At 40.0% G+C, this 26,833-nt stretch overlaps 1 long non-coding RNA gene across 1 annotated transcript in view; it reads right to left on the bottom strand.

The window, feature by feature from the left end:
• Positions 1–810: 810 nt before the first annotated feature.
• LOC135230717 (uncharacterized) overlaps positions 811–26,833 on the bottom strand; it is a 39,123-nt gene continuing 13,100 nt past the window's right edge. The window contains exon 4 of the long non-coding RNA XR_010321362.1: positions 811–901. This is a non-coding gene — a long non-coding RNA (uncharacterized LOC135230717). The remainder of the gene's footprint in view (positions 902–26,833) is intronic.

Raw genomic sequence — 26,833 nt, 5'->3', positions numbered from 1 at the left:
AACCACTTTCTTCTACTTTTAACCTACCTATAACATTTTTTTTTTTTATAACATTATATTTGAAGTGTGTTTCTTGTAAACTGCATATAGTTGGGTAGTTATTTTTAAATTTCAGTCTGATGATTTCTTCTTTTATTTGGCGTTTGTAGACCATTTGTATAAAATGTAACCATTGATATGTTTAGGAGACCCTGGGTGGTACAAACGGTTAATGTGTTCAGCTGCTAATCAAAAGGTTGGAGGTTTGAGTCCCATTCAGAGGTGCCTCAGAAGAAAAGCTTGGTGACCTACTTCTGAAAAACCAGCCATCAAAAACCCTGTGGACACACTTCTACTCTGACACACATGGGGTTGACCTGAATCAGAGTCAATTTGATGGTAACTGGTATCGATATGTTTGGAGTTACAATTTTATTATTTGTTCTCTGTTCTCATTGTTTTTCATTAATCTGTTTCCCTTCTCTTGACTTCTTTTGGCTTATTTGAATATTTTTTAGTATTCTATTTTATCTATTGTATTTATGATTATATATGTTTGTATACTTTTTTTAGTGATTGCTCTAGGGTTTACAAAAACAATTAACTTTTCACAATCCACTTAGAATCAGTATTTTACCACTTCAAGTGGAATGTAGAAATGTTACCACCATATAAATCCCTTTATTCCCTTCCCACCCTTATGTTATAGTTGTCTTATGTATTTGAATTGAAAACTCCATCAGACAATGTTATAATTTTTGCTATCAACCATTAAATAATTTTTTAAAAGCAAGAGAATTGTCTATTTTTTTACCCAGATATTTACCATTTCCGTTGTCATCCCTTCATTCTGGATGTTCCATGATCTTTATTTTCCTTTCATTCTTGAAGAGTATTTTCACTGGATATAGAAGTGCATTTCCTGATTAAAACAAAACAAAACTCGTTGCCATCAAGTTTATTCCAACTCATAGTGACTCTATAGTTTAGGGGAAAAAAAGATCTCATCAAGATGTTGACTTCATCAAATGACTGTCACCAACCTAATCACAATATCTGGGAGATACAGCACTCAGAATCACTGGTGTATGTCATATAATGATAACTTTGACCTCTTGGATCCAACCATTTGTGAGGTCCAACTCTTGAACATCCAAATTATGTGAGCTAATAGGTTCTCTTTTGTACTTAACCTACTTTGACTTGGTTTTCTGTCCTTTGGAACCAAGAGTCTAATATATGTACTCACTAGTAATTCCCGGCCACAAGTATGTTTTAGTTTTATATGTTATTAAAGTTTGTTTCACTAAGCAAGATAAAGTAGTTGAGTCTGTAATAAGCATATAGGCACCTATTAACAATAAATGAATGGCTCTTACAAGTAACAAATTTCAATAAAAGCTAAACCCTAGCTTTTCAGTAACAATTTTAGGAGAATTGGAGCTTCTGATAACCGGGGGCGGGGGGCGGCAGGGAAGACACTATAAAAAATTGAATCCTGGTCCCAGGTGAGGACTCCCACTGGGTGCAAACTGCTTATTTCTGGGACAGGATAACTTTCTGAGATATTAATTTGTGTTGATTGCTGTGTTGATTGCTCCCTTGCATCTTTGTCTCAGGGATTTTGGCAGGACCAAAAGCAGAAGCTGCTGGTGGTGTAATAATGACATGGTGTCAGAGGTCTTCTAACTTCATGAGTGGGGAAGAGAATCAATATCAACATCAGCCCAAAGCTGATTCCCATGAAATGGAGGTCAGGCATACCCCAACTGTCCAACCTTTTTACCAATTCTGACACTAGCCACCCCTCCCACAGCACTCTCTACTTCTCTGTTGGGTTTGTTAATTTGTTGCAATGGCCTCACAGAACTCACAGATAATACTCATGATTATGGGGCTTATTGGGAAGTAATAGGTTACAACAGCTCAGGATCAGGATCAATTTGGAAGTAACAGGAACAACTGAGGACACAGTTCTTCAACCAGGACAGATTTTTTTTTTCCCACTGCCAGGCCCTAATTGGGGCTGGTCTCTAGTGCTGCGCCCTCACTCTTGGCCTCAGCCCTCCGCTCTTGGCCCAGACTCTGCCCTGCTCCAGCAGGTGTTACAATTGTTTAACTCTGCCTAAAAGTGCCTAGAGGCACTCTATTCCACCAGGAAGACTCTTGCCTGAAGGCGCTTAGCTCTCTTGCCCTGTGGGTCAGCAAGCATAGCCTGCCAGTCCTGTGCCACTGCCATCATGCTGTTTTCAGTGTCATACCTCTCTCTGTCTCCTAAGTCTAGGAGGTACTCAGTTCAGGGACCTGAGGTCCAAAGGATATGCTCCAGTCCTGGCTTTTCTTGATGGTAGTAAGGTCCTCTGTTTCTGGGATTGGCTCCCTTTAAGCTTAGCAGAGTGGCAAAACTGACCAGTTTCCTAAAAGGGTTCCAAGTACCTTATTTGCATTGTCTCACCCCCACAAGAATTCCATGGACCTTATTTGCATTATTAGCAGACTATCCAATCCCTTTGGTGGGCCACAAACATCTTTCTTTTTTTATCGTGCTTTAGATGGAGGTTTACAGAGCAAATTAGTTTCTCATCAAATAATTAATACACGTTTTGTAACATTGGTTGCCAATCCCGAGATGTGTCAACACTGTCCCCTTCTTGACCTTGGGTTCCCCATTACCAGCTTCCCTGTTCCCTCCTGCTTTCTTGTCCTTGTCCCTGGGTTGGTTTGTTTTGTTTTATGGGCCTGTTTAATCTTTGGCTGAGTGACTTCATTACTGAGCTAAACGGGTGTCTGGGGGCCATATTCTCAGGTTTTCTCCAGTCTCTGTTAGATCAGTAAGTCTGGTCTTCTTTTGTGAGTTAGAATTTTGTTCTACATTTTTTATCCAGCTCTATTCAGGACCCTCTATTGTGATCCCTGTCAGAGCAGTTGTTGGTGGTAGCCGGGCACCATCTGGTTGAGCTGGACTCAGTCTGGTGGAGGCTGTGGTAGTTGTGGCCCATTAGTCCTTTGGACTGATCTTTCCCTTGTATCTTTGGTTTTCTTCATTCTCCCTTGCTCCAGACTGGTGGGACCAGTGGAGTATCTTAAATGGCCACTCACAAGCTTTTAAGACCCCAGATGCTACTCACCAAAGTAGGATGTAGAGCATTTTCTTTAAAACTGTTACGCCAATTGAGCTAGATGTCCCTGAGACCAATTAAGCTAGATGTTCCCCAAGACCATGGTCCCCAGCCCTCAGCCCAGTAATTCTGTCCCTTGGTGAATTTGGCTCTGTCTGTGAAGTTTCCATGACCTTGCCTTGGTCAAGTTGTGCTGACTCCCCCAGTATTGTGTACTGACTTACCCTTCATCAAAGTTACCACTTATCTATTGTCTATCTAGTGTTTTCCTCTCCATATCCCTCCCCTCCCTTGTAACCATCAAAGATTGTTTCTTTCTGTGTATAAACCTTTTCATGAGTTTTTATAGTAGTAGTCTCATACAATGTTTGTCCTTTTGTGATTGATTTATTTCGCTCAGCATAATGACCTCCAGATTCATCCATGTCGCGAGATGTTTCAAAGAATCATTGTTCTTTATTGTTGTGCATTATTCTACTGTGTGTATGTACCATAGTTTATTTATCCATTCTTCTGTTGATGGGCACTTAGGTTGTTTGCCTTTTTGCTATTGTGAATAATGCTGCAACGAACATTGGTGTGCATATGTCTATTCATGTGATGGTTCTTATTTCTCTAGGATATATTCCTATGAGTAGGATTGCTGGATCACATAGTATTTCTATTACTAGCTTTTTAAGGAAGAGCCATATCATTTTTCAAAACGGTTGTGCCATTTTACATTCCCTGGGCCACAAGAAATTTATTTGCATAGTTCCACTCAATCATCTTGTGGGAGTCACAAAACCATGACTAGAAAGGCCATATAAAGAAATTCACTGCACCACAGAAATCAGGAGGTGGTCTTGTGTTTTATAAAAATTGAAGTTGACTGAAAAGATTATGAAAACTGTCCAAGGAGGGAGTGTATATGTGTGTGTGGTTTGCTGAGGCGACATTAAGTGCCTTAGAGAAAACAAAGGAAGAAAGGATTTCAGAAGGCTGGAAAGAGGTAAAGGTCTATAGGTTGTGTGATCTGAGGGGACCTGCAACATGTTCTTCGATAGCACTGTGGAGAGAGGGTTGGCTCTGAGCACAGGGACTCACACACAGGCTTGCCGGACACTCCCACTGGACCTGATGAGAATATGCAGGCTGGAGCAATGGCCATCTCTGAGGTAACTAGTCTGAACTATTGAGCCAATGACTGCAGAGTCTCCATGATGCTTTGGTGTCAGGTAATACATACCCTGGGACCTATACAAAGCCCTAGTGGCATTCTTCCTGGAGCTCCCAATAATGACTGAGAAAATTTTCTGCCAGTGTAGGAGGATAAGGACTCATGTTGATTGTAAGAAAACAAATATGCTATTTCCTCCATATCTAAGTGTACACTAAAATTCATACCTGTTACTTTTGGATGTAGCATTGGAACCCAACTTGGTTCCTAGAATTACCTCTTTTGAGCAAGTATCTGAAGAGATCCAGTAGTAGTCAAGCTATAGTCCAAGAAGAGTCCCCACTATCTCATCCATAACCAGTGACATGCATATCCCTTACCCATAAACCCATTACCAATGAGTTGATTCTGAATCATGGGACCCCTATAAGACAGAATAGAACTGCCCCACAGGGTCTCTAAAACTGCGAATCTTTACAGAAGCAGACTGCCACATCTTTTTCCTGTGGAGTGACTGATGGGTTAGAACCCCCAACCTTTTGGTTAGTGGCTGAGCCCTTAACTACTGTGCCACCAGGGCTCCTTCATACCCCTTAGAACACCCATATGTTAAGAGGATCCTGTTTTGGGTCCAAGGGTGGAAGTTCAGAAAGAACAGGAGTTAATACTGTAACTTTATGCTTTGTAGGCTGTACCCAAACAAATAGGCTTTGTTTATTTTTTAAGAGTCAAGAGCTACAATTGCTTCATTTGATTATCCCATGTGGGTGATGTATCCATTTAGCATGCTCGGTTGTAACATATAATCCAACTTTAATAGGTTTAAACAATAAAGGGAATGATTTGACTCATAAAATTGAAAAATAAAGGAGGTCAAGCTCCATACTTCGTTCAGTCAGGACTGTGTTGCGTTTTTTCTGTAATTCTGTCAACTCTGCCTTCTTAGGCTTTACTCTCAAGCTGGCTTCCTTCATGGTAGCAAAGTGGCTACATTTCCTCATTCATGACAAGGAAGAAAGATGTCATCTCTTTTCATAACTATTAGACCAACTGCCTATTTGGAGTTTTGTGGTGCTTCTGAACCAATCAGTGTGGTACAGAGGCTGCAATACTGTTACTGAATTATACTAAACAGAGCCCTTCCCTGGGGGTGGAGCCAGTCTCATCCAAAGCAGATGGCTGCCACACAGTGGTGAGGGTTAGAACGGAGGATTACCTATATATTTCAAATACATTTTAAAAAATGATTCACAGAAAGAAGAAAAGGGGGAAAACACACTAAGTGTAAAGAACAGGTGTCTTTGAGACACTGAGACTGTGGGTGGATTTCTTTTTCTCTTACCTCTTTATATATTTGAGTTTTTTTTGTTTTTTTCCCTGCCATAATCACGTATCACTTTTATAAATGGGGGAAGGGGGAAGGAAAGCCTCACAAGTTTATTGAAAGAAATTCAAGAGTCAGAGAATGTTGCAAGATAGCAATGTGAGATTTCACCAGATATTATAAAGCTAATTGCCAATAAATGGAACAATCTGCAACAGGGAGAGTAAGAATGAATCATAATTTTTTCTCCCTTTTTCCCTTTCAAGGCTCCTTACGCTAACCCAAAACCCACTGCCGTCGAGTCGATTCCGACTCATAGCAACCCTATAAGACAGAATAGAACTGCCCGACAGAGTTTCCAAGGAGTGCCTGGCGGATTTGAACTGCCGACCTCTTGGTTAGCAGCCGTAGCACTTAACCACTATGCCAGCAGGGTTTCCCCTTATGTTAAAGAACAATTTTTAAAAGCACTCCAACTATGTGTAACATCCTGTTTCAGCACAGCTATTTGAAATATATTTTGGGTTTTATTTACTGGTTATCAAACAAATAAATTCAAATGAAACTTTCTATGTAGGTTTTGCTCTGCATCTCAGCCTGTGTGAAATATGGAACCCCCTTGCAGTAAACAGTTTGGTCTTTGGTCCTGGTTCCTGAAAGTCTGACCACACCTGAGGCCAGAGAGTGGGGGCTGACCCTACCAAGAGGGATCCCCAAGGAGCCCAAAGCTGACTAAACGTCAGGAGGCATGATGTCATCTATCGTGGCCATGTGGTGAGACCACTACAGGCATTGGAAAACAAAGGCTCACTGAAGCTTTCATGTTTGAGAGGGTGAACATTCTTCTCTGGGGAAGGTAAGCAGGGGACATGGAGCTCTGTGCCAAGAATGCTCTGGGACCCCCCCTTTTTGTATGTATTCTTTTTCCTTCTAGATTAAAGATAACCCTTTTCCTGCAGTTTGTGAGTTGTTCCATCAGATTATCAGACCTAAGAAAAGGAGAAGAGACTGGTCCTGGGTGAATGGGGCTGCACTGACAGCTGGGGTCTGAACTGACCAGGGAAGGGAAACTGATAAACTGAGAAAAGATTGAAGTTGTTAAGGATTTCATTTCACTTGGATCCATTATCAACACCTATGGAAGCAACAGTCAAGAAATCAAAAGACGTATTGCATTTGGCAAATCTGCTGCAAAAGGCCTCTTTAAAGTCTTAAAGAGCAAAGATGTCACCTTGAAGACTAAGGTGCACCTGACCCAAGTCATGGTGTTTTCAATCACCTCACATGCATGCGAAAGCTGGACAATGAATAAGGAAGACCAAAGAAGAATTGACACCTTTGAATTGTGATGTTGGTGAAGAATATTGAATACACCATGGACTGCCAAAAGAGCGAACAAATCTGTCTCGGAAGAAGTACAGCCAGAATGCTCTTATAGACAAGGATGGTGAGACTGTGTCTCACATACTTTGGACATGTTATCAGAAGGAATCAGTCCCTGGAGAAGGACATCATGCTTGGTAAAGCAGAGGGTCAGCGAAAAAGAGGAAGACACTCAGCGAGATTGATTGACACAGTGGCTGCAACAATGGGTTCAAACACACCAACGATTGTGAGAATAATGCAGGACCAGGCAATAGTTTGTTTTGTTGTACATAGGGTCGCTATGAGTCAGAACTGACTCGATGGTACCTAACAACAACAACAACAGAAAGCTACAGTAATCAAGACAGTACGGCACTGGCATCAGGAACAGAATTGAGAATACGGGAATAAACTTTTACATTTATGGTCATTTGATTTTTAACAAGGGTACCAAGACAATTCAATGAGGGAAAGAATAATCTTTTCAACAAATGGTACAAAGATAACTAGATATACACATACAAAAGAATGAAGTTAGACCGCTATTCAAACTATATACAAAAATTAACTCAAAATGGATCAAGACCTATATGTAAGAGCTGAAATTATAGATCTCTTAGAAGGAAACAGGCATAAATCTTTGAGTCCTTGGATTAGGCAGTGGTTTCTTAGATATGACAGTAAAAGCCCAAGTAACAAAAGAAAAAATAGATAAATTAAACATCAAAATTAGAAAATGTGTGGACACCATGAAGAAAGCAAAAAGAAAATGAAAAGAATGGAATACATTTTTTGCAAATCATGTATCTGCCAAGGAATTAGTATCCAGAATATATAAAGAACTTCTATAACGTAATAATAAAAAGGCAAATAACCCAAATGAAAAATTGAAAAAGAATGTGAACAGATGTTTCTCTAATGAAGATAGACAAATGGCCAATGTTGTTGTAAGGTTCGCAATGTTATCCATAATTTGTTATGATCCACATAGTCAAATGCCTTTGCATCGTCAATAAAACACAGGTAAACATCCTTCTGGTGTTCTCTGCTTTCAGCCAGGATCCATCTGACATCAGCAATGATATCCCTGGTTCCATGTCCGCTTCTGAAACCAGCCTGAATTGCTGGCAGTTCCCTGTTGATATACTGCTGAAGCCATTTTTGAATGATCTTCAGCAAAATATTGTTTGCTTATGATATTGTTTGATAATTTTCACATTCGGTTAGATCACCTTTCTTGGAAATAGGTATAAATATGGATCTCTTCTAGTCAGTTGGTCAGGAAGCTGTCTTCCATATTTCTTGGCATAGACAAGTAAGCACCTCCAGTGCTGCATCTGTTTTGTGGAAACATCTCAACTGATATTCTGTCAATTCCTGGAGCTTTGTTTTTCACCAGTGCCTTCAGAGCTCGTTGGACTTCTTCCTTTAGCACCATTGGTTCCTGATCATATGCTACCTCTTGAAATGGTTGAACATCAACTAATTCTTTTTGGTATAATGATGCTGTGTATTCCTTCCATCTTCTTTTGATGCTTCCTGCATCGTTTAATATTTTCCCCATAGAATCCTTCACTATTGCAACTCGAGGCTTGAATTTTTTTCTCACTTCTTTCAGCTTGAGAAATGCTGGACATGTTCTTCCCTTTTGGTTTTCTATCTCCAGCCCTTTGCATATGTCATTACTTTACTTTGTCTTCTCCAGTCGCCCTTTGAAATCTTCTGTTCAGTCCTTTTACTTCAACATTTCTTCCTTTTGCTTTAGCTGCTTGATATTCGTGAGCAAGTTTCAGATGCTCCTCTGACATCCATCTCGGTCTTTTCTTTCTTTCCTGTCTTTTCAATGACCTCTTGCTTTCTTCATGTATGATGTCCTTGATGTCATTCCACAACTCATCTGGTCTTCAGTCACTAGTGTTCAATGTCAAATCTATTCTTTTTTTAAAAATTTTTATTGTGCTTTAAGTGAAAGTTTACAAATCAAGTCAGTCTCTCACAGAAAAGTTTATATACACCTTGCTATACACTCCTAAAATTGCTCTCCCCCTAACGAGACAGTCCACTCCTTCCCTCCACTCTCTCTTTTCGTGTCCATTCCGCCAGCTTCTGGCCACCTCCGCCCTCTCACCTCCCCTCCAGATAGGAGATGCCAACATAGTCTCAAGTGTCTACTTGATCCAAGAAGCTCATTCTTCACCAGCATCTTTTTCTATCCCACTATCCAGTCTAATCCCTGTCTGAAGAGTTGCCTTTGGGAATGGTTCCTGTCTTGGTCAAATCTATTCTTGAGACGGTCTCTAAATTCAGGTGGGATATACTCAAGGTCATATTTTGGCTCTCGTGGACTTGCTCTGATTTTCTTCAGTTTCAGCTTGAAGTTGCATATGAGCAATTGATGGTCTGTTCCACAGTTGGCCCCTGGCCTTGTTCTGACTGATGATATTGAGCTTTTCCATCATCTCTTTCCACAGATGTAGTCAGTTTGATTCCTGTGTATTCCATCTGGTGAGGTCCATGTGTATAGTCACCGTTTATGTTGGTGAAAGAAGGTATTTGCAATGTAGAAGTCGTTGGTCTTGCAAAATTCTATCATTCGATCTCCGGCATTGTTTCTATCACCAAGGCCATATTTTCCAACTACTGATCCTTATTCTTTGTTTCCAACTTTTGCATTCCAATCACCAGTAATTATCAATGCATACTGATTGCACTTTCAATCCATTTCAGGCTGCAGAAGCTGATAAATATCTTCTATTTCTTTATCTTTGGCCTTAATGGTTGGTGTGTGTCTGTCAGTTTGTCTTACTGTGGGGGCTTGTGTGTTGCTGTGATGCTGGAAGCTATGCCACCGGTATTCAGATACCAGCAGGGTCACCCATGGAGGACAGGTTTCAGCTGAGCTTCCAGACCAAGACAGACTAGGAAGAAGGGCCTGTCAGTTTACATCTGAAAAGCATTAGCCAGTGAAAACCTTATGAATAGCAGTGGAACATTGTCTGATATAGTGCTGGAAGATGAGCCCCCCAGGTTGGAAGGCACTCAAAAGATGGCAGGGGAAGAGCTACCTCCTCAAAGTAGAGTTGACCTAATGACATGGATGGAGTAAAGCTTTCGGGACCTTCATTTGCTGATGTGGCACGACTCAGAAGAAACAGCTGCAAACATCCATTAATAATTGGAACCTGGAATGTGCAAAATATGAATCTAGGAAAAATGGAAATTGTCAAAAATGAGATGGAGCACATAAACATCAATATGCTAGGCACTAGTGAGCTGAAATGGACTGGTATTGGCCATTTTGAATCAGACAATCATATAGTCTACTATGCTGGGAATTACAACTTGAAGAGGAATGGTGTTGCATTCATCATTAAAAAGAACATTTCAAGATCTATCCTGAAGTACAACGCTGTCAGTAATAGGATAATATCCATACGCCTACAAGGAAGACCAGTTAATACAACTATTTAGTGCCCATACCCCAAATAACCAAACCCACTGCCGTCGAGTCAATTCCGACTCATAGCGACCCTGTAGGACAGAGTAGAACTGCCCCATAGAATTTCCAAGGAGCACCTGGCGGATTTGAACCACCAACCTCTTGGTCAGCAGCCGTAGCACTTAACCACTACGCCACCAGGGTTTCCATTTAGTGCCCATAGATGTGGGGAATACAAAAATTAATGTTCCCAGAGGGCAGATTCAAGGAGGGGGGTAATTACTATATTAGTTTCCTAGGGCTGCTATGGAGCCAGGGTGGTACAGTGGTTAAGAGCTCAGCTGCTAACAAAAAAAAGTTGGCAGTCAGGACCCACCAGCCACTCCTTTGAAACCCTATGGGGCAGTTCTATTCTGTCCTATAGTGTCACTATAGCAAAGGATCAAAAACTAGGTGGCATAAAAAGGCAGAAATTTTCTCTCTCACATTTCTGGAGGCTAGAACTCAAAATTCAAGGTGTTGGCAGAATTAGTTCCTTCTGGAGGCTCTGAGGGAGAATCTATTCCCTCTCTCCTAGCTTCTGCTGGCTTCTTGAAATTCTTGACATTCCTTGGCTTGTAGGTGCATCACTCCAATCTCTGTCTCTGTCATTACATGGTGTCCTTCCCTGTGTGTCTCTCTGTTACAGTGGAGTTATAGTGGAGTACGGTCTGTCCTACTCCAGTATGACCTCATGTTAACTAATTACATCTGCAAAGATACTATTTAAATAAGGTCATATTTGCAAGTACTGGGAGTTAAGACTTGAACATATTTGGGGGGGACACAAATTGACCCATAACAATAGTAATGTCCTATATCTTGATCTGATTCGTGGTTACAAGGCTACATTCACTTCGTAATAGTTCATGGAGCTACACACTTATGACTGATTTGTGCATTTTTCTGATGACTATTACGGATCTGCCATGCCAACATCTTCTGAATTTCTGTGTAAGAGAGAAATAAACTTCCATCTTGTTTCAGGCATATGTACAGACACAAGTAAGTACACTCATATTTCTAGAAGAGTGATGTTAAATGTATATTAATAAAAACTTTGTCCCTTATTCTTATCCTTATAAACAAAAACTTCACAAGAAAGTAGGAAAAGGTTAAACTTAAATCTACAGGTCCACAATCTCTCACTTAAAATTCTGAAATCCCAAACCAAAACCCGAAGCAGTCGAGTTGATTTTGACTCACAGTGACCCTATAGCACAGAGTATAATGGCCCCATAGTGTCTCCAAAGAGTGGCTGGTGGATTCAAACTGCTGACCTTTTGGTTAGCAGCTGAGCTCTTTACCATTGTGCCACCAGGACTCCTCTAAAATCCGAAATGGAAAATGTTTTGTAATTAATTTGGTCATATAACATGACCTGACCTGAACTTTTAGCAGCAAAATCTGAACTGAATTAAGGTGAGGCTCTTTTTTGGACCTTATCCTATACTAACATATGAATATTTGTAAGTTTTGCTAAAGAAATACTAACATATTTGGTTATGAGTTACCGCCAAATGAGAGAGAAAAGTTGCTAGCAAGTGACAGGCAACTCTCCAGTTCATGAACATAGTACGGAGGGTGTTAAGTAGGAAGTAGAGGAAATGCTAAATCACAGATAAAGAAACAAGGCTAGCAAGACTCCAAGTATAAAAAATAACATTTTACTTACAAGGAAGGAGGATAAGACTAGCTTTGGACATCTCATCTGCAGTACTATGATAAAAAGTGAAATTTAAGAGTCCTACATTTAGTCAATACATCATTCAACAGGGCAAGTTTATGATAGCATTTTTGCAGCTACAGTATAAGATGTGGTGAGATCGCTAGCCTTTCACAAAACTTCAGTCTTCCCCTTTTCTGTGGGATTATAATTGTAGCCTGGAACATGATATATTTTTATTTCCTAGCCCCCAGAGCAGTTATATGTGTTGTGCAGACTAAGTGGTCTAAGAGAATGTGTTCGGAAGTGACAGGTGCCGCTCGCGGAGCTCAGCAATGTAAGAGCAGTGTGTGCCTCCTCCACACTCTCAAGCAGGTTGCCTGTGATCCATTTTCGATGATGAAGAAACAATATGGGAAAATCCTGAGTCCATAAATGATTGTGTGGAAGCAAAACTGCTAATGACCCAGAACACAAGCCCTGAACTGCGACATGAGAGAAATGTAAACTTCAATTTTATTTGAGCTATTGCATTTTAGGGTTTCTTGATTATAGAAATTTAGTCTTTCACTTTAACTAATACACAGGGATTCAGAAAGTATATCATCCATAACTTTATCTGAAGAAAATAACTGAAAGCGTACTCTAATTAGTTTTCAAGATGGGGAAAATGAAACAGTAATGAACCATCTGTACTCTATATGGTTAAATCTAAATAGATCACAACAATGCAACCGGGAATTAGTAATATTAAGCATAAAGTAAGGACTCCCAGAACATGCATTCTGAAAGGAAAAACCTAACATCAAACTAAGAGGTATACACTATTTTAGTGTTTCAGTTGTCTGTTGCTATGCAGCAAACCACCCACCCCAAAAACTTAACGGTTTAAAACAAAAATTTATTATTTCTCATGATTCCGTCATTGGCTGTGCTCAGATGGGGAGTTCTGCTCCGCATGGTGTTGACTGGGGTGACTCCTGCAACTGCATTCAGCTGGGAGCTTGGCTGGGGCTGAACATCCACGGTTTCATCCACATGCTGGGACCTTGGAACAGTAGGCCTGGGACTTCCATATGGTCTCTCCAGCGGTGTAGTCAGACCTATTTACATGGTGGCTTCAAGAAAGCAAAGGCAGAAGTTGCCAGTGCTCTTAAAGCCTAGGCCTATAACTGTCACAGTGTCACGTCTCCTGAAATGTATTGTTCAAGGAAAGTTACAAGGCCAGCCCCGGCTCAAGTGGCAGGGGGAACAGACTCTATCTGTTGATGGGACAGCATCCTGCACAGAGATGGGCAGAATTGTTTGTATCCCTCTTTGTAAACAATCTTCCACCATCCACCTCTGTCTGTAACAATTTATATTCTTCGTTGTTGTTGTTTTTAGGTGCCATCAAGTTGGTTCTGACTCATATCGACCATATGCACAACAGAACAAAACACTGCCTGGTCCTGTGCCATCCCCACAATCATTGTTATGCTTGAGCCCATTGTTGCAGCCGTTGTGTTAATCCATCTTGTTGAGAGTCTTCCTTTTTTTTTGACGACGTTCTGCTTTACCAAGCATGATGTCATTCTCCAGGGACTGATTCCTCCTGATAACATGTTCAAAGTACGTGAGACATCCTTGCTTCTAAGGAGCATTCTGGTTGTATTTCTCCAAGACAGACTTGTTCGTTCTTTTGGCAGTCCATGGTATATTCGATATTCTTCACCAACACCACAATTCAAAGGTGTCAGTTCTTCTTCGGTCTTCCTTATCTGTAGTTCAGCTTTCGCATGTATATGAGGCGATTGAAAATACCATGGCTTGGGTTAGGTACACCTTAGTCTTCAAGGTGACATCTTTACTCATCCAAAATATACTCATCCCTCCACCAAAAATATCAGACCATTACTGCACTGAATCAAAGTCCAGGATATCACTATTTAAATCAGGCCCAGATGCAGAAGAATCGTTTCTACTGTAGTTAGTTGAGTACAGCTGTTCAGGTGCAAGCTCTTCAATCCAGAGACTTGAGAACTAAAAAAGACAAAATTATCAGCTCCTGCCCACACCCAATACACCTGGTAATACACAAACAGAATAATTCAAATAGACTTGCCTGTTCAAGAAGGGGAAGAACAGAAAGCACATAACAGTCACTCACCCATAGTAATTTTGAAATATACCCAGACACCTATTATCAGATTCCCCTATGCAGAGGATAGGGAATGTTCTTTAATTAGGGCCCAGTTTTGCTCTCTGAGAATGGTTTTATAATCCATGTCTACCTGCAGAGAGTTTTGCTTCCATCCTCTAGGCTCCTGGCTCTGTCCCCTGACAATTCTTCCTTTTTCATAAGAAATAGAAAATCATCCATGTTTGCAGATGAGTAGCTTTTTCAGCTCCTTTCTGCCCATGGGAAGTTGGAGACCTAGAGGTCTCTTTTCATTTTGAGCTATCTTTGCCCCTGTAGCCTAAAGTGGTAATGCTTTTGCCAATGTTTTTGTTAGGTGTCATTGAGTTGGTTCCGACCTATAGTGATCCTATGCACAACAGAATGAAATACTGCCCAGTCCTGTGCCATCCTCACAATTGTTGCTATGCTTGAGCACATTTTTGCAGCCACTGTGTCAATCCATCTCCTTGAGGGTCCTGCTGTTTTTCACTGACGCTCTATTTTACCAAGCACGGTGTCCTTCTCCAGGGACTGATCCCTCCGGATGACGTGTCCAAAGTATGTGAGACATAGTCTCGCCATCCTTGCTTCTAAGAAGTATTCTGGCTGTATGTCTTCCAAGACAGATTTCTTTGTTCTTTTGGCAGTCCACCATATATTCAATATTCTTCGCCAACACAACTCAAAGACGTCAATTCTTCAGTCTTCTTTATTCATTGCCCAGGTTTCACACGCATAGGAGGCGACTGAAAACATCATGGATTGGGCCAGGCACACCTTAGTCCTCAAGGTGAAAACTTTGCTTTTTAACACTTTAGAGAGTATTTTGCAGCAGATTTCCCCAGTGCAACACATCTTTTGGTTTCTTGATTGCTGCTTCCATGGCTGTTGATTGTGGATCCAAGTAAAATGAAATCCTTGACAATCTCAATCTTTTCTCCATTTATTGTGATGTTGCTTATTGGTTCAGTTGTGAGGATTTTTGGTGTTTCTTTATGTTGAGGCATAATCCATACTGAAGGCTGTGGTCTTTGATCTTCATCAGTAAGTGCTTTAAGACCTCTTCACTTTCAGCAAGCACGGTTGTGTCATCTGCATAATGCAGGTTGTTAATGAGTCTTCCTCCAATCCTGATGCTCCATTCTTCTTCATATAGTCCAGCTTCTCAGATTATTTGCTCAGCATACAGATTGAATAGGTATGGTGAAAGGGTATAACCTTAACTTTAAACCATGCAGTATCCCCTTGTTCTGTTCAAACAACTACCTCTTGATTCACATACAGGTTCCTCGTGAACACGATTCAGCATTCTGGAGTCCCTATGCTTCACAATGTTATCCATGATTATTATGACCCACACAGTTGAATGCTTTTGCATAATCAATAAAACACAGGTAAACATCTTTCTGGTGTTCTCTGCTCTCAGCCAGGATCCATCTGACATCAGCAATCATATCCCTTGTTCCATGTCCTCTTCTGAATCTGGTTTGAATTTCTGGCAGTTCCCGGTCAATATACTGCTGCAGCCAATTTTGAATGATCTTTAGCAAAATTTTACTTGTATGTGATATTAGTGATACTGTTCGATAATTTCCACATTTTGTTGGATCACCTTTCTTTGGAATAGGCATAAATATAGATCTGTTCTAGTTGGTTGGCCAGGTAGCTGTTTTCCAAATTTCTTGGCATAGACAAGTGAAAACTTCCAGAGCCGCGTCCTTTTGTTGAAACATCTCAATTGGTATTCCATCGATTACTGGAACCTTGCTTTTTGCTAATGCCTTCAGTGACGCTTGGAATTCTTCCTTCAGTACCATTAGTTCCTGATCATATGCTACCTCTGAAATGATTGAACATTGACCAATTCTTTGTTATAGTGACTCTGTGTATTTTTTTCATCTTCTTTTCATCCTTCCTGCATCATTTAATATTTTCCCCATAGACACCTTCAACATTGCAACTCGAGGCTTGAATTTTTTCTTCAGTTTTTTCAGCTTGAGAAATGCTGAGTGTGTTCTTCCCTTTTGGTTTTCCATCTCCAGGTCTCTGCACTTGTCATCATAATATTTTACTTTGTCTTCTCAAGCCACCCTTTGAAATCTTCTGTTCAGCTCTTTTACTTCATCGTTTTTTCCTTTTGTTTTAGCTACTCAACATTCAAGACCAAGTTGCATAGTCTCTTTTGATATCCATTTTAGTCTTTTTTTTCTGTCCTGTCTTTTTAATGACCTCTTGCTTTCTTCATGTATGATGTCCTTGATGTCATTCCACAACTCACCTGATCTTTGGTCATTAGTGTTCAACACGTCAAATCTATTCTTGAGATGGTCTCTAAATTCAGGTGGGATATACTCAAGGTTGTACTTTGGCTCTTGCGGACTTTTCTAAGTTTCTTCAGTTTCAACTTGAACTTGCATATGAGCAATTGATGGTCTATCTGCAGAAAGCCCAGAGCCTTGTTCTAACTGATGATATTGAGCTTTTCCATCACCTTCTTCCACAGATGTAGTTGATTTGATTCCTGTGTATTCCATCTGGCAAGGTTCACATGTATAGTCTCCATTTATATTGGTGAAAAAAGGTATTTGCAATGAAGAAATCATTGGTCTTGCAAAATTCTATCATGTGAACTCCAGCATTTTTCTAATCACCAAGGCTATATTTTCCAACTACCTATTCTTCTTCATTTCCAACTTTTTCATTCCAATCACCATTAATTATCAGTGCATCCTGCTTGCATGTTCGATCAATTTCAGACTACGGGAGTTGGTAAAAATCTTCAATTTCTTCATCTTTGGCCTTAGTGGTTGGTGTGTAAATTTGAATAAAAGTTGTATTAACTGGTCTTCCTTGTAGGCGTGTGGATATTATCGTATCACTGACAGGATACTTCAGGATAGATTTTGAAATGTTCTTTTTGATGATGAATGCAACGTCATTCCTCTTCAAGTTGTCATTATTGGCACAGTAGACCATATGATTGTTCAATTCAAAATGACTAACAACAGTCCATTTCATCGATTTTTATGCGTTCCATTTCATTTTTGACGATGCTCATTTTTCCTAGATTCATAATTTGTACATTCCATGTTCCAATTATTAAAGGATGTTTGCAGCTGTTTCTTCTCATTTTGAACCATGCCACCTCAGCAAATGAAGGTCCCAAAAGCTCGACCCCATCCATGTCATTAAGGTCGAATCTACTTTGAGGAGGCAGCTCTTTCCCAGTCATTTTTTTGAGTGCCTTCCAACCTGAGGGGCTCATCTTCCAGCACTATATCAGACAATGTTCTGCTGCTATTCATAAGGTTTTTACTGGCTAATTCTTTTCAAAAGTAGACTGCCAGGTCCTTCTTCCTAGTCTTAGTCTGGAAGCTCAGCTGATACCTCCCTGCCATGGGTGACCCTGCTGGTATTTGAATATTGGTGGCATAGCTTCCAGCATCACAGCAGCACACAAGCCCCCACAGTAAGACAAACTGACAGATGCGTTGGAGGGTTTTGCCAGTACATTTCTCCTAAAAATTTTGTGGTGTTTATGAATCTTACTGGGATTCACTTCATGCCCCCAAAACCACAGTCATAATTATTTCTGAGGCTGACCTCTCTCTACGTTGGGTGCATCAGGTTGCTGTAGGACAAGGCTCTTACCTTTTGTAGATGCCCTTTTATCTAACTGAGAAGGTCTATGAGGCACTGCCTTAAATCCTCGTAAGGTCTTACATCTGCACCCTTGATTTGATCTTGATCCTGAGGCCATATTTTACCTGCAAATGCCCAGGATTTGATCTCCGTCCTGAAGCCATTTCTTATTTTTATAATCTTTTGCTAGCTGGATAGAGTGTCCTGGACTGTTTATATTTTCTCTAATTTGTGCTTGAAACTGGAACAGTTCCTTGTTAGAGTATTTCTTTTTTGCAATACCATATCATAGGTGGCTAAAAGAAGACAATAGGCACTTTTAATATTCTGCCTGGAAATCTCATATGCCAGATCTACAAGTTCATTAAGTACTTTTGTATGTTTCAAGTCATCACAGGTGACAGGGTTGCCAAACATTTTGCCTCTACATAACACAGGTTGGCCTTTCTCCATTCTCCAAAAGCAATTTCCTCATTGTTCTTCCAGCTTTCACTAATAGTCTCCTTGCTGCCCTTCCAAACTCTGCCTGTTGCCTGGTCCCAAAGCCAATGCTATATGTTTTAAGTTTTAGTTATGGCAACACCCACTTCTAGATAACAATTCTGTAACAGTTTTGTTGTTAGGTGCCATTGAGTTGATTTTTGACTCATGGCAACCTCACGTGACAGAGTAGCACTGCCCCGTATGGTTTTCTAAGCTGTAATCTTTATAGGAGCAGACTGTCAGGTCTTTCTCCTGAGAAGCACCTAAGTGGGTTGGAACAGTAAACCTTTTTGTTAGCAGCTGAACTCTTAACTGTTGTGCCACCAGGGCTCATTTTGCTAAACAACAAAATATGCCAAAACTTATTGGTTTCAAGTAACCAGTAACCAAATACATAAGTAAACCATATATTTACTTATGGTTCTATAATTTGGTCTTAGCTGGGCAATTTTTCTCCTGGTCTTGCCTGGGCTCATTCATGAGGCTGCCATCATCTAACCACCTGGCTGGGAATGGAGGACCTAAGATGGTTCCACTCACAAGTATGGGGCCTTGGTGCTGGCCATTATCTCTAAATAATTTCTCATCATTCAGTAGTTTAACCCATTTGTTATGGATTCAGTTGTGTTCCCAAAAAATTTGTGTTGAATCTTAACCCCTTGTCTTTGTGAAAGTGACCATGTTTGGAAATAGGGTCTTTGAAGGTGTTATTAATTAAGCTAAATGAGGTCATACCAGAATAGGGTAGGTCCTAATCCAGTCTGAGTGGTGTCCTGTAAAAGGGAAGAAATGAGGGAGGGGAACAACAGTCATACGAAGCTGAACCTTCAAGCCAAGGAATGCCTGAGGTACAAGAAGCTGAGAAAGACAAGAAAATATCTTCTCCCAGAGCTTTCAACTAAAACATGGCCCTGCTGACTCCCTGAATTCAGGCTACTAGCCTCCAGAACTGAGACAATAAATTTCTGTTCTTTAAAGCCACCCACTTTGCGGTATTTTGTTATAGCAGCAATAGAAAACTAATAGATCATCTAACCCTGACATGGTTGTGAAATGTACCAAAAGAGTGAAAGCAGAAGGTACAAGGACTATTAAGGCCTACGCTTGGGAATTTAAATGATATCACTTCTGCCACATACTACCGGTCGAAATAACTCACAAAACCAGGCCAGAGACAAGGGTAGGGAAATAGATTCCACCTCTTGATAGGAGAAGCTGCAAAGAATGTGTGGCCATATTTAATCCCCTACAGATAATTACAATAATCCTAAATAAAATATAATTTTTAATGACTATGTATTGAGGTCAATCTCTGTGAGATCAGGAACAAAATATACATGCCCAGTATCATCATTTCCATTCAACATAGTACAGGAAGTTTAGACAATGAATATCAAATAAAAGTTTTATGATTGGATAAAAGCATTTATGAAAAACCCAGAGCTTTTATCATCATACTCAACAGTGAAAGACTGAAAGCTTCCCCTAAAAGATCAGGAACAAGATGAGAATGCTCACTCTCATCACTGCTATTCAATGTTGTACTGGAAGTTCTAGTGAGAGCAATTAGGCAAGTAAAAGAAATAAAAAGGATCCAAGTCAGAAAGGAAGAAGTAAAACTATCTTTATTCACAGATGGCATGATCCAATATAGAGAAAATCCCAAATAATCCACAAGAAAGCTACTTGAGCTGGTAACTGAATTCATCAAAGTGGCAGGGTATAAGATCAACACACAAAAATCAGTTGTGTTTCTTTACATTAGCAATGAATAACCAGAAAAAGAAATCAAGAAACTTCATTTACAATAGTATCTAAAAGAATAAAATACATAGGAATAAATTTAGCTAGGGAGGTGAAAGACTTGTACACTGAAAATTATAAAGCATTACTGAAAGGAATTAAAGAAGACATAAGTAAATGGAAAGATATTCTGTGTTCATGGCTGGAAATAAGATGACAAATCGATCTACAAATTCAACAAAATCCCTACCAAAATTCCAACAGCCTTTCTTTGCAGAAATGCAAATGCAGATCCTCAAATTCATATGAAATTGCAAGGGGCTACAAATATATAAAACAGTCGTGTAAAACAAGGGCAATGTAGAAGGACCCACTTTCTGATTTCAAAATATACTATAAAGCTACAGAAATCAAAATATTGTGGTACTGGTATAAGTACAGGCTTATCAACCAATGGATTAAAATTGAAAGCCCAGAAATAAACCCATACATCTAGGTCCAATTGATTTTGACAAGTGTGCCAAGCCCATTCAATGGAGAAAAGAAGAGTATCTTCAATAAATGGTGCTGGGACAACTGAATTTCCATATGCAAAAAACGATATGGACCCATACCTCATACAATATGCGAAAACTAATTCAAAATGGATCAACAACACTAATATAAGCATTAAAACCATAAAACCCTTAGAAGAAAACACAGGGGTAAAGCTTCAAGATCTTGTTTTGACAGTGGGTTATTAGATATGACACCAAGAGCATGAGCAACAAAGGAAAAAATAGATAAATTGGACTTCATCGAAATTAAATACCCATGTTTACCAAAGGGCTTTATCAACAAAGTGAAGAGACAAGCTACATATTGTGAGAATATACTAGGGAACCATATATCTGACAAAGCTTGATCTGGAATATACAAAGAACTCCTACAACTCAACAACAAAAAGATAAACAGCCCAATATAAAAATGGGCAAAGGATTTGAATATAGACAGTTCATCACAGAAGAAATACAAAAGGCCAAAAAGCACATGAAAAGACTATCAAAGTCATTAGTCATTAAAGAAATGGAAATCAAAACCACAATGAGGTACCACTTCACACCCATTAGGATGGCTATTATTAAAAAAAGAAAGAAAGAAAAAGAGAGAGAGAGATAAAGACAGAAAGAAAGAGAGAGAGAAAAAACTAACAAGTGTTGGCAAGGATGTGGTGAAATTGGAACTCTGGTGCATCGCTAGTGGGAATGTCAAACAGAGAATTTTCACATGTCATTGATTGAATTGTGTCCCCCCAAAACATATGTTGAAATCCTAACCCCTGAACCTGTTAATGTGACCCTGTTTGGAAAGAAAGGTTTTACTTTTATTATGTTAATGAAGTCACACCTGGGTCAGGTGGGTCCTAAACTTAATCCATTCTGAAGGGTGTCTTATAAAAAGGGAAAACGGACACAAAAAGATGCACACACAGGAAAAAGAGCCCGTGGGAGGAACTGTCTACAAGCCAAGGAGTGCCCAGAACTACAAACAAGGAAAGGCCCCCCCAGAGCTGATGCCCTGATTTGGCTTTCTAGCCTCTAAATCAGTGAAACGATAAATTTCTATTATTTAAAGCCACCCATTCATGGTATTTTTGTTGCAGTGATACTAGGTAACTAAGATACAATGTGACCCAGCAATTCCACTACTTGATACATATCGAAAAGAACTGAAAGCAGGGAATCAAACAGATACTTGTACATAAGTGTTCATTGCAGTATTATTCACAATAGCCAAAAGGTGGAAAAAAAAACAAGTGTCCATGAACAGGTGGATGAATAAACGAAATATAGTGTAGATATGCAATGGAATATTATTCAGCAGTAAAGAGAATGAAGTACTTATACAAGCTACAACATGGGTGACCTTAAAAACATTATGCTAAATGAATTAATTCAGACCCAAAAGAACAAATATTGTATGATCCCACTGAAAGATCCAAAATAGGCAAATACAGAGGCAAAAGTTTATTAAAAGTTACCAGAGGCTGGAGGGAAGAGGGCATAAGGAGTTATTGTTTATGGGGTACTGAGTTTCTGTTTGGGGTTGTCTTAGGTATCTAGTGCTGCTATTACAGAAATACCACAAGTGGATGGGTTAAACAAAGAGAAATTTATTCTTTCACAGTCTAGGAGGCTAGAAGGCCGAATTCAGGGTGCCAGCTCCAGGGGAAGACTTTCTCTTTTGCCTCTAGAGGAAGGTCCTTATCATCAATCTTCCCCTGGTCTAGAAGCTTCTCAGCACAGGGACCCTGGGTATGAAGGACTCGTTCTTCTCCTGGCATTACTTTCTTGGTGGTATGAGGTCCCCATTTCTCTCTGCTCACTTCTCTTTTATATATCTCTAAAGAGATTGACTTAAAACACAACCTAATCTTGTAGATTGAGTCCTGCCTCATTAACATAACTGCTGCTAATCCCACCTCATTAACGTCATAGAGGTAGGATTTACAATACATAGGAAAATCACATCAGATGACAAAATGGTGGACAATCACACAATAGTGGGAATCATGGCCTAGCCAAGTTGACATTATTTTGGGGGGACACAATTCAATCCATAACAGGAGTAATAATAAAAAAAAAACTTTTGGAAATAGTGGTGATAGTTGCATAATATAGTGAATGTAATTAATGTCACCGAATTGTACACTTAAAAACGGTTAAAACGGCAAAGTTTTTTAAATATATTTTACCAAAACAAAATTTTTAAAAAGTTATATGATTGGAAAGGAAGAAATAATATTGTCATTATTCCCTGTCGACAAAATTGGAAACTTAGAAAATTAAAAAAACATACGGATAAACTCTTAGAATTGACAAGTGAATTTAGCAAAGTGCTGGCTTCAAGACAAACATAAAAATCAATTGTATCTCTATGTGAATATGAACAACAAACAATTACTGTTGTTGTTAGGTGCTGTTGAGGTGGTTCCGGCTCATAGTGACCCTATGTACAACAGAACGAAACACTGCCTGGTCCTACACCATCCTCACAATCATTGCCTTGCTTGTGCCCGTGTTGCAGCCACTGCGTTGATCCACTCCTTGGGGGACTTCCTCTTTTTCGCTGACCCTCTAATTTACTAAGCATTATACTTGGGTTTTTTTTTTTTATAGGAGTTGCTAAGAGTCAGAATCGACTTGACAGCAGCAGGTTTTTTAATGTCCTTTTCCAGGGACTGATCCCTCACATAATACATCCGAAGTATGTGAGACACAGTCTCACCATCCTTCCTTCTAAGAAGCATTCTGGTTGTACTTCTTCCAAAACGGACTTGTTTTTTTGGCAGTCCCATGCTGTTGTGGTTAGGTGCTGGGTTCTGACCCATAGTGACCCCATGTACAACAGAATGAAACACTGCCCGGTCCTGCGCCGTCCTCACGATCATTGCTATGCTTGAGCCCATTGTTGCAGCCACTGTGTCAATCCATCTTGTTGAGGGTCTTCCTTTTTTTCTATGACCGATTACTTTACCAAGAGTAATGTCCTTCTTGAGGAACTGATCCCTCCTGATAACATGTCCAAAGTATGTGAGAAGTAGTTTCACCATCCTTGCTTCTAAGGAGCACTCTGGTTGCACTTCTTCTAAAATAGATTTGTTTGTTGTTTTGGACCCATTAAAAACCCTATTGCCCTCAAGTCGATTCCAACTCATAGCGACCCTATAGGACAGAGTAGAACTGACCCACAGAGTTTCCAAGGAGTGCCCGGTGGATTCAAACTGCCAATCTTTTGGTTAGCAGCCATAGAACTTAACCACTACGCCATCAGGGTTTCCATTCTTTTGGGAGTCCATGGTATATTCAATATGCTTTGCCAGCACCACAGTTCAAAGCTGTCAATTCTTCTTCGGTCTTCCTTATTCATTGTCCAGCTTTCACATGCATATGAGGTGATTGAAAACACCATGGCTTGGGTCAGGCGCACCTTAGTCCTCAAGGTGACATCTTTGCTTTTTAACACTTTAAAGAGATCTCTTGCAGCTGATTTGCCCAACGCAACATGTCTTCTGATTTCTTGACTGCTGCTTCCATGAGTGTTGATTGTGGATCCAAGTAAAATGAAATCCTTGACAACCTCAATCTTTTCTCCATTTATAATGATGTTGATGTTGCTTATTGATCCAGTTGTGAGGATTTTTGTTTTCTTTATGTTGAGGTGTAATCCATACTGAAGGCTGTGGTCTTTGATCTTCATCAGTAAGTGCTTCAAATCCTCTTCACTTTCAGGAAGCAAGGTTGTGTCATCTGCATAATGCGGGTTGTTAATGAGTCTTCCTCCAATCCTGATGCTTCATGGTTCTTCATATAGTCCAGCTCCTCAGAGTATTTGTTCAGCATACAGATTGAATAAATATGGTGAAAGGATACAACCCTGACACACACCTTTCTTGACTTTACACCATGCAGCATCCCCTTGTTCTGTTCAAAGACTGCCTCTTGATCCATATAGTTTCCTCATGAGCACAATTAAGTGTTCTGGAGTTCCCATTCTTGGCAATATTTTCCATAATTTGTTACAAGCGACACAGTTGATGCCTTTGCATAGTCAATAAAACACAGGTAAACATCTTCCTGGTATTCTCTGCTTTCAGCCAGGATCCATCTGACATCAGCAATGATATCCGTTGTTCCACATCCTCTTCTGAATCCAGCTTCAATTTCTGGCAGTTCCCTGTTGATGTTCTCTTGCAGCTGCTTTTGAATGATCTTCAGCAAAATTTTACTTGTGTGTGATATTAATGATATTGTCCGATAATTTCCATATTCATTTAGATCACTTTTCTTTGGAATAGGCATAAATATGGACTTCTTCCAGTCAGTTAGCCAGGTAACTGTCTTCCAAATTTCCTGGCACAGACAAGTGAGCACTTCCAGTGCTGCATCTGTTTGTTGAAACGTCTCAATTAGTATCCCATCAATTCCTGGACCCTTGTTTTTTTGCCAATGCCATCAGTGAAGCTTGGACTTCTTCCTTCAGTACCATTGGCTCCTGATCATATGCTCCTTCCAAAATGGTTGAACATTGACCAGTTCTTTTGGTATAGTGACTCTTTGTATTCCTTCCATTTTCTTTTGATGTTTCCTGTGTTGTTTAATATTTACCCTGTAGAATCCTTCAATATTGCAACTTGAGCCTCAATTTTTTTCTTCAGTTCTTTCAGCTTGAGAAATGCCAAGCAAGTTCTTCCCTTTTGATTTTCTAACTCCAGGTCTTTTCACGTCATTATAATGCATTACTTTGTCTTCTTGAGCCACCCTTTGAAATTTTCTGTTCAGCTTTTTTACTTCATGATTTCTTTCATTTGCTTTAGCTGCTCGACGTCCAAGAGCAGAGTCTCTTCTGACATTCATTTTGGTCATTTCCTTCTTTCCTGTCTTTTTAATGACCTCTTTTTTTCAACTGCGCTTTAGGTGAAAGTTTACAGCCCAAGTTAATTTCTCATTCAAAAACTTACACACAGATATTAGCTGCAATCCCCACAGTCCCCCTTTCCACCCTGGGTTCCCTGTGTCATTTGACTAGTTCCTGTCGCTTCCTGCCTTCTTATCTTGCTTTTGGACAGGAGCTGCCCATTTGCTCTCGTATATCTGATAGAACTAAGAAGCACATTCCTCACGTGTATTATTTTTTGTTTTATTAAAAAAAAACACAAAAACCCGTTGCCATGGAGTTGATTCTGACTCATAGCGACCCTAAAGGACAGAGTACAATTGCCCTATAGGGCTCCCAAGGATCACCTGGTGGATTCGAGCTGATGACCTTTTGGTTAGCAGCTGTAGCTCTTAACTACTACACCACCAGGGTTTCCTTTTGTTTTATCGTCCTGTTTAATCTTTGTGTGAAGAGTAGGCTTCGGGAATGGTCTCAGTTCTGGGCTAACAGTGCATCCGGGCACTACAGTTTCAGGGGTTCCTCCAGTCTCCGTCAGACAATTAAGTCTGGTCTTTTTAAGTGAATTTAAGTTCTGTTCTACATTTTTCTCCTGCTCTGTCCAGGAATCTCTGTTGTGTTCCTTGTCAGGGCAGTCATTAGTGGTAGCCAGGCACCATCTACTTCTTCCTGTCTCAGGCTGCTAGAGTCTATGGTTCATTTGGTTCTGACCTTTTGCTTTCTTCATGTATGATATCCTTGATGTCATTTATAACTCGTCTGGTCTTCGGTCATTAGTGTTCAATGTGTCAAATCTATTCTTGAGATGGTCGCTAAATTCAGGTGGGATATACTCAAGGTAGTACTTTGGCTGTCAAGGACTTGTTCTAATTTTCTTCAGCTTCAACTTGAGCTTGCATATGAGCAATTGACTGTCTGGTCCACATTTGGCCCCTGACCTTGTTCTGACTGATGATCTTGAGCTTTCCCATCATCTCTTTCTACACATGTGGTCGATTTGATTCCCGAATATTTCATCTGGTGAGGACCACGTGTATAGTCACCGTTTATGTTATTAAGAAAAGGTACTTGCAATGAGGAAGTCGTTGGTCTTGCAAAATTCTATTATGGGATCTCTGGCATCATTCCAGCCCTGCTGGTATTTGAATACTGGTGGCATAGCTTCCAGCATCACAGCAACATGCAAGCCCTCACAGTATGACCAATGGACAGAAACATGGAGGAGGGGGCTAACAATTAGAAAATAATATTTATCATTTAAAATACCAAACACCTAGA

Source organism: Loxodonta africana, chromosome 3 (assembly GCF_030014295.1).
Source record: "Loxodonta africana isolate mLoxAfr1 chromosome 3, mLoxAfr1.hap2, whole genome shotgun sequence".
Classification (NCBI taxonomy): Eukaryota; Metazoa; Chordata; class Mammalia; order Proboscidea; family Elephantidae; genus Loxodonta; species Loxodonta africana.
The sequence above is the reverse complement of the archived record's forward strand: the minus strand, read 5'-3'. Positions and strand labels throughout refer to the sequence as shown.